This window comes from Kogia breviceps, chromosome 2, assembly GCF_026419965.1.
Source record: "Kogia breviceps isolate mKogBre1 chromosome 2, mKogBre1 haplotype 1, whole genome shotgun sequence".
Lineage (NCBI taxonomy): Eukaryota > Metazoa > Chordata > Mammalia > Artiodactyla > Physeteridae > Kogia > Kogia breviceps.
Window position 1 is genome coordinate 133,701,450 of NC_081311.1, and position 15,198 is coordinate 133,716,647.

The following is a 15,198-nucleotide window of genomic DNA, read 5'->3' on the forward strand; positions in this document are numbered from 1 at the left end:
TTGGCAGAGATAGGGGACAAGGGAAGGGTATGAAGAGGGCAGCACCAGAACACAGGCTTTGAAATCTCCCGTAGCTGGGTGCCGAGGATGGCCGTACCGCACACGAGTCGTGGCATCTTGGTCAAGGTCCTTTCCCCACGCCTTAGTGCTCCTATACGCAAAATGGAGCGAACAACAATTGCTGAACCTCACAGAGTTGAGGTAATTTTATATAAACTAGCATAAGAAAAGCACTTAAAATTGTGTTGAGCAAATCATATATGCTTCGTAAGTATTATTATTATTGGTATTTTTCCCTACCTCTCCCCCACAATCTCTCTATCTCATTGTCACTCCATTTCCCTCCCACCTTCTTTAGAAGAGATAAAGAATAAGGGAGATGGATGGAAAAGGGCACTCCCTTCCTGCTCATTGTGTAAAGCCCTTTCGTATGCCTGAGAGAACATAAGCTTTGGAATGAGAAAGACATGCTTTTGAATCCTGCCTCACCCCTTTACTAGCTGTGAAACTGTAAGCAGCTTATTTAACCTCCTGGAGGCTCATTTTCAAGTTCTATAAAAGGGATCTGTTCATTCCCCCAACATATAGGGGTTTTGGTTAGGATTAATGTTATTCTTGCCCTCTCTCCGTCTTCCCTGGGAGGTCCCCTAACAGCTCATCCCGAACCTTTTCAATAAATTATTGAGAAAGAATGGGATTGCAAGAGGATGGCAAACTAGGGAATGAAGAAAGATAGAAGGTATGGACAGCCTGTGCTCATTACCTACCCCTCCCTCCATCCCCCTTTTTCCACATCCCCCTTGCTGGCGCCACTCCCACTCCCCCGACTCCACTTTCAGAATCCCTGCCCCAGGATAGGGAGGCCTTGAAGCTGAGACAATGCAGGTCTTATTTCTAGCCCTCACCCCACCAAGGACAGAGCCAGTCAGAGTCTCCCCTCCTGTTACCCGAGCTACACAGTGGAAGGAGGCCACATTCCCTGCTTGCTAATTGCTAATTTGAAACTCTGAATACACATGATTTATGATAGATGGTAAAGTCGCCTCATACCATAATACAGGTAAACAAACAAAACTCTCGTAGAATGGACAGGAACCCTGACCACAAAGAGAACCACTGTTTCTGTGCGATCCTGCATTCTACCTTTCAATCACTTGCGGACAAATTTTGGAACGAGCCGAACGTTCATATAAGCCTGCCAGTACTGTGTAGTTAAAATAATGTTAGATATTTTAAGTTCCTGTCAGCGAGAAGGATGCTTTTGAAGAAGGAGCCGTGCACATAAAATTTTCTTGTTTTATCAGAGAAGAAGCAAAACACACTGAAGGAATTTTGGTTCATTTTTGTCTCTGTAGTAGAGGCAGCCTGATGTTGACAAAGTAATGGAGAGTTTTTCTGGAGCCCTAGGGAGGAGAAAGCACTCCAGAGGTCAGGCCGTCAGTCCCCTGCCTCTAGCAGGAATGTACCTAAACTTGCCACAAAGAGCCCTTCAGGAATAAATGAGTTAAAGCACCATCTACAGAATTTAACAATAATTATGCATTGGGAAATGGCTAAATGAAAGACCTTTGTGAACACAAATTTTACAAAGCACAAATCAAGAAAGAAGGAAAAAGAAAAGTTAGTTGTTAGGACAGGACAAAGAAAATATGAAGAAATGGTTTTGTCAGTTATTTTCAGTTTTATGAAAGTAAAATGAACTTTTAAAAACCAGGATAGCTTTTTAAAACCATAAAAAACCCAAGATGCCATTTATACAGATTTTTCTAAAAAAAAAAGACATGCCAACCATGTACACATTCAGAACCACACAGCTCTCTAATTCACCTTTAGAAATATGTGATCAAAACCTCAAAAACTGTCAAGCAAACAAAACAATATACTTTTAAATTAGTTCTTTCTCAAATGTAGGGTATTCTGAGTGTATTGGAGTCATTATGTGTTCACACAAATGCAGTTTCTAATATTGTTTTACATATGGTTTACATTTAGAACACTTTAAAAAAAAAAATACCCAAAAGCAAAAACAGTGAAGCAAAATTTCATTATTACTTTCTAACAGTAACTCTTCCTAAGAACAGGGATTTAAGAAAATCCTATTCATGGAGAAATTGAATTAAGATTCAATTAAAGTTTTTATATTAGTTTAAGGAAGGAACCTTAACAGAGTCTGCAGCACACTTCTGAATAGGACATCTTGTGCCAAACAGCTGTACGTAAACAGTTTTAGTAAATCAGATAATATTAGTACACTAGAGATACCTGATATTCAGGAGACTGTATGAAAAAATTTTTTTATAAAATGAATGAACCATTTGCAAAATAACCATGCTGTGTCATCCACTTAAAAGTTAGTTTAGGGACTTCCCTGGCGGTCCAGTGGCTAAGATTTCACCTTCCAATGCAGGGGGTGCGGGTTCGATCCCTGGTCGGGGAGCTAAGATCCCACATGCCTCGTGGCCAAAAAACCAAAACATAAAACAGAAGCAATATTGTAACATATTCAATAAAGATTTTTTTTTTTTTTTTGGCGTTACGCAGGCCTCTCACCGTTGTGGCCTCTCCCATTGCGGAGCACAGGCTCCGGACGCGCAGGCTCAGCGGCCATGGCTCACAGGCCCAGACGCTCCGCGGCATGTGGGATCTTCCCGGACCGCGGCACGAACTCGTGTCCCCTGAATCGGCAGGTGGATTCTCAACCACTGTGCCACCAGGGAAGCCCAAAGATTTTTTTTTAATAAAGATTTCTTTTTAAGTTGGTTTATATATACTGAACTTTCAAGTGTGTAGGGTGGGTTTATCTACTCTTAGAAACATGCTATTTTTAGGTATTAGCCTTTGGCTGTATGAAATTAAAGGAGGAAAAAAGAGCAAAAATAGGAGTTGTAGAAGGAAAAAAAAAAAAAAAAACAACAAGGCACTGGGTTCAATGTGGGTTATATATGGACTTTAAAACCAGACCATAGGGGTTTGAAACCGATTCTAAAACATAGGGGTGCCATCATTCCTTATATTCTCATTTTTAAAAAGACATGCACCTAATAAGCTGCTGATATTGTTTTTAATTGTAAATTGGGGGTATCCTTTTTGTTCTTTCCAAAGCAAAATATGCTGAGGAAATAACTGCACCAAATGGACATCAGAGAGGCAGACTTTCCTACCTGACAAAAAAGGGAGGCTGTTCGAGTCATTGCGAATACTGTTAAAGGTGCAGATTTGGAAGCATGTGAATAATGAAGTCTTGAGCAGTTTCACTTGAAGAAAAGAAAGGAGGAAGGGGACACTGGGGCAGAGCTCTGAAATATAGTTTAATAGGATAACAAGAAGCAGAGTTGGCGGCGGAGTGGCCACGGTGAGAACTCAGAGTCTGGAAAAAGCTCTAGTTTCAGAACACATCAGCCCGGATGAGAGAAGATGAAATCCAGAATTCAGAGACTGGGTTGCAGCAATGTCATAAATAGGCTATATTGTGGAAGTGGTGACTAGCAGATTTATAGAGAAGGCAGAAAGGGAAGAGTTCAGCCAAGGTTACAAGCAATGGAGGCAATTGGAAGAAGGAAATGGAACTGCGTGGTATGTGAAGACGTTCTATTTGAGGATAAGGAATGCTTCTGAGTCTGGGATGGCATTTTTCGAAAGCAGAGAAGTAGAGTATCTAAAACCGCTGATAGCTTTTCTGCAGATAGCTCTGTCTTCTCAGAAAGCATGGCCCAAAACCACATACAGTCATGATCATCAATTAATATAGTCTCTAATACAGTACCCTGCACTCTCTAGGTGCTCAGTGTATGTGTATATGTATATGTGTGTATATGTATACCATATATAGCATAACTAATTCCTATTTGTGAAACACTCACTAGATACACAACTCTTCAATGGGTGTTTTATTTAGACACTTTCTTAACACTTTCTTATAGTATAGTTACTAGCGGAATATATATCTATATATAGATGTATATGCATCTAAGAATAACTTTTTTTTACATTTCTCATCTCTCCAATAAATTGCAAGCTTTGTGTGCATGTTAAAAAAAAAAAATCTCTATTGCTTTGAGTCAGTATCTCAGGGCTAAAGTCCTTATTCTGCCACTTAATTGTATGACCCAGAGCAAGTCCCCTAACCTTGGCTTTGTCTTTTGTAATATGTGAATTATAGCATTTACTCTGCCTACCTCTTAGAATTGTGAAGAACAAGAGAAGTAATGGACACAAAAATATTTTATAAATTGTAAGCAGCTATCCAAAGGTAAGATGGTATTATTATCATCTTTAACGTATTTGTATACCTTACAGTTACTCAATAAATACGTGCTGATGCAAAGCATAATCCAGACACAAGACAGCACACACACACCAAACGACTACAACGACTACAAGTGTGAAAATACTGACAAATCGGGAGCACTTGCTGATGATTCCCTGGAAACCAAAGTGCTACAAGAGAAGCCATTCTAGGTCCTAGAAGCTCTGGCCGGCAGGCTCCCAAGCGGATCAAGAAGAGGCATGTGGGAAGCCCCTTTGGGGCTGTGACACTGAGGAAATGAAGACAGCCAGATGAAGGTCACCTCCTTTATGGATACTTTTCAGTTCCCACTAGATTCGCTCAACACAAACCAACATTTCCCTGCCTTAATTATTTTTACTAATGTGAACAGTTTTAGCCTACTCTGCTCTTTCCTGCCTGTGTGACTTCTTTAATATGAGTTCCACGCAATTCAGTATTTAATCAGAGTTTAGCACCTTCAGGTGTAAGCTCATTGTCTCAACAGGGGCATACAATTTTTTAATTGTTGGAACTGAGTCATTCAAATTTTGTAACCTCACCCCCAATCTGTGTAATATTTGACATTAGTGCCAGAAATACAGAGAGTGGTGCTTATTAACATTTCTGAAAATAGGACCAATCCTGTCCTCTCAGGCATGAATACCTATCAAAACAAATCTAACAAATCTGGTCAAAATGAAGCCTTCAAATACCCATTCTCAGGTATCACATATGGAATCAGAAGAGGCAGGTCCACCATGAAGCTTAATGAAGCTAAAGTTTAAGGAATCCTCATTAGCACTGGCCCCTTCCAACACCTGTACCTTGTTTTATATTTTTAGTTTGTACTATTATTCTCAAAACAGGGCCCCATGTGTGTAAGCTTCAGGACCTACTAAACCAGGATATACCCCTGATAATCAATATACAAAGAGTTACAGATCACACAACATTCTGTTCAGACATACTCTTCAGTGTCACCTTCACATACCAAAGAGGTAAATTTCCAAAGCACCACATAACCATTATCAGGGTCACATTTTAGATCACCACCTTTTATAACATTGTGACTCTGTCTACTGTCTTCTCCTTCTAGGTCCTTGAATGTGATGCTACCATTCCTAATGTTTCCCTTTTTCAAAAAAAGTTTATGGTCATAGCACCAAACCAAAGGCGACCCTGAAAGAAAAAAAGAAAAAAAAGAAAAAAAGAAAAAAAGGCCCCTATAATGTACTTGTCAGCAACAAAGCAATTATGAACATCATATGATTAAAAAGAAAAAACAAAGAAGTCATTTAAATAATGAACTCTAATTTGACTATTTAGCAATTTACTGTTTAGCAATTTGCTATTTTTATTATATTTTAAATCAATCCATCTAACACAGAAATTCTCTCTACCCTCACATGGTACTATTTCATTGCTGTAAACCGATATTTCATGGCAAGACAATATCTTTCTATAATAAAATGGTAATAAAAGGAGTACCAATTATCCCAGTATTTTCTCAAAATAGGTGGACTTTCTTTCATGCCTTAATTTTATGTTTTCCTTTGCCCCCTACTAAAAGCTTGGCATAATTATCCCTGAACACGTTGAGCAAGGTCTCTGCAAAATCTGCTCAGGGTGATAATTTAGTTTTTTTTTTTTGTATTTGCAGAATTTAGCTGAGACTGTTACAAGAGGTTTATCAAAATAAATGCTTGATTGGCTTTTGCAGTTTTTTGTAATTGAAAAAATAAAGAAAAAAGAGTTTACTAATAAATGGAGGGAGAGAGAGGTTAAATACTTCAATTACTAACTTGCAAAAAGATTTCCATTTGAAGATGGAAACAATGTAAAGGGGTCCCTAATTTTTATGGGACTGGAATCACTCCAGAGGATTTAATGATACTGCTGGGCAACTGAAACTGTGCAAGGGAATAATGTGATTTCTAAGCATACTTCCTTAAAATTTAATAGTGCTAGGGAATATTTAAAATGGGTTATTTTAAAAGGAAAGTTGAATATGCAAATTTGTGTGGGGGGAGAATTTAAGGAAACAGTGATTTTTTTTTTTTATGGTATGTTCTTCACTTTCTATCTTAAAATGAAAACCAGTTACTTTTGAGTCAACAGACATGTGATGGAGAGAGTTATAGAAGGATTTTCCCATCAAGGATTGCTAGATATTAACTGAAGAGCTGAGGTAAATATGTCTTCCCCATTTAAAGCATACTTGACATTTCTGATCTTTGAACTCTGATTTTCACTATTTGTAGGGATCCTTAGTATAAGGTCTTAGGAACTAAAGGTCTTCTTGAGCTCAAATGACCCTCATTGCTTCCTGACCCTAGTCATATTTGGGCCCTGTATTGTGGAAAAACCATATTAACTGGATTTCAGAGATTCAGCCACTTCAGCTATACATTGTACCCCCAAACTGGAGATTTCATAAACAAAGGAATCTCCATCCTTCTAAATATCAGTTAATTCCACCTAATCAGATCTATTATCAGCTTTAATCCTAACACATAGATTACCAGCCTTACAAAGCAACCATCACTAATTAGCCCTCCTTCCTAATACCACTAGCCCAGAAAAGCCTACCCACATTACTATATTAAAAGAGTCTATTCTGAATTGCTGTTTTGTTTGGAAAGGAAGGGAAAAAAAAAAAAAATCTGTGTTCCTTTCCAGCTGGCAGTTTTCCTAAATTAGATTAACTTTTAATTTAAATTAAAAAATTTAAAAGCCTTACACAAAGAGACAGTAATTGCCCATTTGAAACATCCAAAAAAAGGTGATTGAAGGGTACAGTAATATGCTTACATGAATAATAAATAATACTTAGTATTTAGACAGAGTTTTCCCCTCATCAAATCACTTTTTTTTTTTTTTGCGGTACGCGGGCCTCTCACTGTTGTGGCCTCTCCCGTTGAGGAGCACAGGCTCCGGACGCGCAGGCTCAGCGGCCGTGGCTCACGGGCCCAGCTGTTCCGCGGCATGTGGGATCTTCCCGGACCGGGGCACACCCGTGTCCCCTGCATCGGCAGGCGGACTCTCAACCACTGCGCCACCAGGGAAACCCCAAATCACTTCTTTATAAGCGTTAATTAATTCACACATTATCCTAGCAAGAAAAGTAAAAATAAACAATAAAATGTTTCTCTACTTCAAAGTTGGGTAAACTGAGGCACAAAAGAGGCAATTCTGTCATGATGATGACACCAGTGCTTCAGAATGTGGACTGTATTGTCAGGCATTTCCTTGTGGGGTCTCTATGTGCCATTAAGCTAAATCTGAAATTAATTTCTGCCACAGGCACTGTGTGGGCTTTAATGACGTTGCAAAGAGCAATTATGATTCCCATCTCTGCCAATGGCTGTGAGGAGTTGGACAAAATCTTTTTGCCTTATAATCTATGAAATGGAAAAAATATTCACATACTATATACACATGCACACACACACACATATAGGATGCCTAGTAAACGCTCAACAAATGGCAGTCATTATTCACCATTAGGAGGAATTCATAAGACAACTGCTAACAGTAAGCTAATGGAATATTTCAAGTACTCTGACAGGAAATGGAGCCATAACCCTAACTAGGTGTTCAAATGGAATAAAATATGCCAAAGCCCTTGGAAAAATATTAATGGCACAACTTCCACGGTAATGCTTAATAGTTCACATTATATGCAATTAATGTACTCCCAGTGAGTACATGTTCATCTCAAATTACTGGTTTCTACCCTTTTTAACATTAAAAAAAAAACCCTCATAGATTCAAGATATTGATTTTACCTTTTAGCATCCATTGATGGAGAAAATAATGACTAAGAACTACAGTGAATTCTGTGACACCGTTGTGACACTTCTGAACAGATGTATGTTTTTATTCTAATCACAAGACACACCACATACATCAAAAAAAAACTGTAGAACATACGTGTGACAACCGTACGTGTGGTGCACATGTGAATTTGAGAAACTTTTACAATAAGTTCAAGATTCCTCAGAGGTCTGCAGCCCTCGGTGTGGGAACCACTCTCCCAGAGGCTAAGAAATAACATACTGTTCAACACTCTGTTGCACAGCTGATATCTACCAGGAAAAACTGAGCGACACAATCAGCTTCCACGTTCCGAAAACTTTTCAAATGGAACTTCGTAAAATGAAACTTAGGTCCTCATAGTGTTTTTGAGCTGGAAGAGTATTTAGAAATCTTTCGATGCAAGTTATCCATTTTAAAAAGAATAACACTGAGATCCAGAGAAGCAGTGTTTTCACCTCTGAACTACCAGATAACGGTAGAACTCGATTCTTAAAGTTTTACACATACACATATACTGTGTGTATATGTGTATGTGTATAAATATATAAGCTGACAATATGGGGCACTTCTAAAAAAAAAGAGCACTGTATAATAAACTCTTTTGATTTTTTGGCTTTTGTTATTTTATTTTATTTTTTTTTTTTGGTCAATCCTAACAGATATGATGCAAGATTGCTTCCCACAACTCTCAAGCAGCACTCAAAACTTTTATTGTAATGGTTCCTTTTTCTCTTCTTTATCTCCTCAACCTTTTTTCCATTAATACAGTGACAAAATAGGGGTACTATGAACATGTTTTTAACATAACTGGTTTAACATAAAATCCAGTTAAGATATGTCAACCACTACAGAGAAAATAAAAACTTTAAATCTATTTTCATCACACTTATAAATGTATGCATTTTTAAGCTGCCGGAATTTTAAATATATTTTCATTTCTTCTCATCTGGAGAATTTACATGCTTGCAGGAAAACCTCGTTGAAACCTTATTTCGGTCTTCCTGGAACATAATCTCAACATCTCGGACAGCCTAAAGCATGCTGAATTACATTTGCAGCTTCCTCTGGGGCTCTGTGAAGCTCTATTAGTAATACATATTACACATAAGTTACTTTTAATGCTCTTCCAAGGCTTGTTAAATGCTACAACAAACTTTACACTTCATGGCTCTAATGTTTACCGTATCTATCAGTAAATTTGAACCCATAATTCATTTAATTGTCCACGTTGGTGATTTCTACCCATTATTATTTCTAAATGAGTTCTTTTTTAAAGAACTAGATTTTGTTTAATACCAGTTACTGATCATGTACATGAAAAGAAATTCCTTGAACCTTTGCTCCAAACATTCAACAAGGTAAAACCAAAGATGTAAAAGGTGGTGGCTTAATTATTTAAACTGTGACATTATGAATAGGCACAATCTATTCAAAGATTGTGCATTAAATGTGACTGTTGCACTTACTGGGAGATTTAAGTACCATCTAGTAAAACAAACCTAAACAGGATGATTCTAACAGGCGAAAAATGTTTGTATTTATTTCAGGTTTAGACTATGCTAATTTTTCTTTTTGTAATACACTATTTAAAAATTCACAATACTACTCTCTGCATATCTTCCCAACAAACTGCATTTAGATTGCATATATTTTTGATAGAATTCTGTCCTGAGCTACATGTAACCTAAAAATCATGGCCTTTGAAGAAGAGCAATGTTAAAATATTAGTTACTGTGCATCATTGAGGAAATCTTTATCGCTGAAAATCTGACAAAATTTTATTTTCAAACAGGTTTTTATTAAGTTTTTTTTCTAGAACACTAATCTAATTTTAAACTATATATATATACTACATATAGTATATATATATATATATATATATATATATATATAAAGAAAATGAGCCCAAAGGTATAAACAAACTAATGAAAACTTTCATATTCCTGAATATCACAGCAATGGTAGCCTCACATCAGTTGCATTTGGAAGGAGAAATCTTAATGTTTCTTTCCTGTCTTCATTGCCTAATATCAACTCAACGATGCAATTATTATACAATTATTCTTAATTTCTATTTAGGAATTAAATTTCAATCATTTTTATTTCAGGTCATTAAGAATATTATGAAAACAACCAGGCTTACCATGGTTATCTGTCAGAAGTACTCTCTTCAACAATTTGCCTCATTTTATTTTAGTGGGGAAACTGTCTGATACCAGCTTATTTCAAAAACAGAGAAACAAAACAAAAACAAAGAAGATTAAAAACCCAGACAAGATAGAATCCGGAATTTAAGTGTTTTTAGTAGATTAAAAAAATCTTTGGGGGATTATTCAGCCACAACTAAGTACATGTCAAACAATATTTGGAAAATAACAGTAATATTTGGATATCACTGTAAATTTCATAAAAATGAGATTGCCAAGAATACTGCTCTTTTATTTTAACTTAATTTTCAGGCAACTTAAGAGTGACCTATTTATGGCAGAAGCTTTCTTAAGGAGATAAAAGAGCCCAACTATTTGTGAAAAGAGGTGAGCAGTGACCATTTTTTTCTCTTTCCGTGTAAATATTGTAGGGAAGTAAAGTATATGTTTATGGTTAAGAAAATTAGATATTCAACAGAGTTATATCTAGTCTTGATATAATCATAAATTTGAATACTCCCCAATACATTGTTGTCATTTATTTAAAAGAAAATTATATTTGATTCTTTTAATAATTATTTTAGGAAAAAAGGCCACATTTTGACATTGAATCCTATTTTTATGTATATTATAACAGTACAGATTTCTGAGCATTTAAAAAGAGCTTCTGTGAAGAGATGACGTAGTCATTGAGAATTCTTGAAAAGAAAATTAATATGATGTCATCAGAATAACTGAACCTTGAGTACCTTACCCTGTTATTTTGATAGATGAGTTAGAAAATTATGGGGGGAAAAACACCAAAGAAAACACACTTATCATATAGACACCCACACACTACCCTGTGCTCACCATTCCTACTACAAATAAGAATGATGTCTGTGCTAGCCGACCCTAACCAGTGCCTTAATTAACTGGTATTAAGTGGTAATTAAGACGATGCCAGTTAAGTTTTAATTTTAAAAAATTAAGTACAAACTCAGTTATTCAATAAAGAGTTGTAGTCATTTGGTGTGTTTCTAGGTGCAGAATATAGCAATTTACTATTGACAAGCACTAACGGACGAGGTCATTTCACAAGTATAGTGTGGACAAAGGTGAACCGGGCAACTGATGAAATCTGTGGCCAAGGCGAAATAGCAATCTCTGAGCCAAATGGTAATAAAGTTACTGAAATGAAGCAATGTAGTTTCTAAACTGAACTGTCATACAGGAGGATATGGGCTTCAAACTGGCATGTCACGAGTAATTAAAATATTATTTCTCTTTTTTAAAAAGTTCCAAATGGCTTTAATAGTCTTATTGATTTTTTATTCAAACAGCTAAAAGTGAGGTTAGGAGGACGCTGCCTGACTGTAGCGAAGACTGGGCAGTGTCGAGGTTTGGAGGGATGGAGGGCGAGTTCTGCAAGGGCAGAAAAAGGAAAAGAAAGTAGATGTATTAACACACTGGAGACAATGAATGCTTCCACAAACAGAAAACTACATTGCCCCAAAGGAAAAAAGCTAAAGGGATTCAGAAGTTACCTACGATATGAACACTTAAAAAGCAATGGCTGCATACTGACTATATTTATTGTTCACAGGGATATAGAAAGTTTCTATGAGACAAGATGACAAATTTAAAGTTCTCAAAATAGATTTCTCCTGAAGATTCCAAGATATTTGCTATACAAGTCTCTCCCCTTGATCTTCGAGTTGAAATGAATGGCTTGTCTGGTCAAATACTTGGTCAATTGATTCAGGACAGGTGTGACTGATACTGTTAAGTGCCAGCATAAATAAAGCTTTAAGAAAATGCATTTGTTTTGTGTGCCTAGCTTTCACCCGCTAGGCGAGACTGAGCTTCTTGCTAATAAGAGATAAAACCTGTTAACAGCCACTTTTGGTATCATCTTTGCTATTCTCATCTTGAAAATAAAGCAGATCAGATATTTTTATAGGTATGAATGATTTCCATGACACATTATGGAATCAGAAACCTTACAGCTAGAAATAATCAAAAGATCATCAGACCCAGGCTCCTACCTTACCTTAAATATGAGTGAGAAGGCTCTAAACAGTAGTGAAAAACATGTTTGAGCAAAAGGACTGTGAAAATGGAGATGGCTGTTCTGTATATGTATGCTTGAGTGTAAATCTTCATACAATCCGGGTGCCATACTGAGAACTCAGCTTCTTCATACAGCCAAATTTCCATTGGCACCACATAACTTGGCCCTGGGCAAATACAGAGAAGGAATACATCCACCTTGCAGTAAAGTGAGCTGTGCAGCCCAAATCCAAATCCAGACACTCCTTAGCAACAACGCACTCCTCTTTGCAATGAAAACATTCCTAAAAAGTAGTATTTAGCCATAAACAGCCTCCATACCAATTCTTTATGTAATCCACTTTGCAACTAGCTAATTACATGTGATCACCTTTCACTTAATTGAAACTACACTCACATTATTCAATAATTAAATGATTTGTCTAAGGAGAAATATAAAACACAAAACAGTTCATTTGGAAAAGATACAAACAAATCACTAGGCACCTAGGACCCAAGTCAGAGAATCAAGAGGACCTTAGTTTTAATAGGAGAAAGGCCAAAGGTTTGGAAATTATTACTATTATTTTTAGTCCCTCCAAAGCTTGATCCCATGTTACAAATTACAGCATTCCCCACTGAGCTGTTGAGCCCAAGAAGCGATTTGCTATGTGATCAAGGATCTCTCTGCACAGGACATTACAGACCTCAGATTCCACTACCCGAGAAGCTCGCTCTTGCCAGTATGTGCCCAGCCCCAATAAAGCAAAATAAACATAGAACACATGCTCCCAGAATGAAAGTTGGCTTTCTTCTCATATCTATGAGCAAAAAATAGAATGGTGTTTTAAAATGGTCAGGCCAATCAATTTATTTTTTCCTCTCACTCTTGGAAGCTCCAGGAGGAAAAGAAAAAAAAAAAAAAAAAAAAGAAATACACTAGCCAGATGTAAACTGTTATTTATATTTATTTTCTCACTGCTTTACAAATGTTAACAGATGCTGTCATATGACAGCCTATAAGGAAAATAACAATACAAATATTAACCGAATAAGGAATGTTTGATTAAAACTAATACACGATTGACTGCAACTGTTTCTGTACTATGAAGCAAATGATAAGTATTTGTAAAATCTTCCCTAAAGTTGTGTGCCTGCTACACAAATTTTTAAAATTCTGTGCCAATGTAGTGAGATCAGTTAATGTTACAGTAATAATCATTAGAGTTCTGACAAAATACCCTCCTGACGCAGAAAGCAATTGTGTCAATGAGCAATCTCCATTTCTTAAGAATAAAAGTCATCCATACAATTCTCCAAAACTGTGAAATTCCAGCTTGGAGGTCTATGGTCCTTAGAAAGAAATATAAAGTAAGATTTAGCAAGGATACAAGCTACCCATTAGTAAAAAATATGAAGATTAAGCAACCTCTGGACTGTCCTTGGCTTATTTTGCTTTTTATTTTGGTAAGGCTAAATGACCTTCCTCTACAGGAAATAAATCTGTATGGAGCTGAAAATCAAAGGCAATTAATGCACTGACCAACAAGAGTCCTCTCAAATTATGGTTTTAGATATACCAAATGCAGGTGGAAATGTGTTTGTGAAAAGCAAGGTAAAGCAAAACCCAGGCAGGCTTGCACTACTGCTGTAGAACAGAATTGAGTTTAGTTCTGTGCAAGATCTCATGCTTCCTGTCTGTGACATAATAGTGTCAGCTAAATGAAAGGTTTTATTTAGCGCCAATTTTAACAAAACCCAATGTTTAACTTATGACACAACAGGGATTTGGAGGTCTTCCTCATCACCTTAAAAGGAAGTAAACCAGAATCCAGCATGAGATGAAGGTGCCACTTCATCTTGTACGGTACCCACCCTCACCCCAGGTAATAACTTATTTATTGGTAAAATAAAGACCTATAACATTAGCTAAAGAGACACAATTACAAGATTACATGGAGTTAGTGCTCACCTGTGCACCATGGTTTGTCTGACTACAAAGAACCATCTGTTACAAATCTTTTCATTTCATACAAACTCTTCATTTCTTCACTAAAACTGAAATCTACACACTTGTGTGTGTGTGTACACACACACAACGTGAGGGAAAAAGAGCATTCCGTTTTAACCACAGAGCAGCAATAAAATCAAATATCCTTTCTATACCAAAGGCATCGCCTGGATTAGAAGATACTTGCCAATTCTCAAAGCAAGTCCAGTTACCATAACAAATGTACATTGTACCAGCCTTGGAATTCTAATTGTGTTTAATACAGTTTCATGTTGCATCAAAGTACAAAATCAATACCATTTGTCCAGCTCACAGGAAAAATGGAATCTATAAACACCTCTTACTGAGTAATTAAACACCTATTATTGTCATGGGTAGTGAAACAATGAATATGATAAGATAAATTTTTGCAAGAAAATACTGCAGTGATTAATACCTCCCTGCGTATTAAATAAAAATGACTGCCTTTTGTGCAGAACTGCTGGCAGAAGAACGGGGACGTGAGAAGTAGTTGCCAGTGCCACAATAACAGGCTAACCTTGAACTGAACTCCTTTCCTCAAGAAATTAAATGCTGTAGCAGGACTTTAAATCCCCCCACTTAGAGCTCATTTGTGCGCCATGTAACCTGCAGTTCCTGAAAAGAACTCATTATCTTCAAAAGGAGAATCCCTTTATAATTTCTTTATGAATGTATATATTGTTTCTACAAAAAAGTATTTCAGGGTCCAAAAAGGATAAGAATATTAACAGTGTAAGCAAGGCAGACTTGTACCAATCAGATACCATTTCTACTTCCAGGAATTCAAGTGCAGAATGCAATCTGTTTTGGAAAACCTAACATTAGATTGAGAATGAGGTTAGAGGAAATGCGTATTTAGAAAGAGAGATTAATCTGTTAGACTGATGCTAACGGTCCTGCTT

General features: G+C 36.7%; 1 protein-coding gene across 4 annotated transcripts in view; it reads right to left on the reverse strand.

The window, feature by feature from the left end:
• FIGN (fidgetin, microtubule severing factor) overlaps positions 1-15,198 on the reverse strand; it is a 120,233-nt gene that overhangs the window by 80,278 nt on the left and 24,757 nt on the right. The window contains exon 1 of one of the 4 annotated variants that reach the window (XM_067027521.1): positions 5,259-5,330. The exons of the other annotated variants lie outside the window; for them this stretch is intronic. The gene's annotated coding sequence lies outside the window, so the exon portion shown is untranslated. Of the gene's footprint in view, positions 1-5,258; positions 5,331-15,198 lie in introns of those variants that run through there. 4 annotated transcript variants of the gene reach the window in all.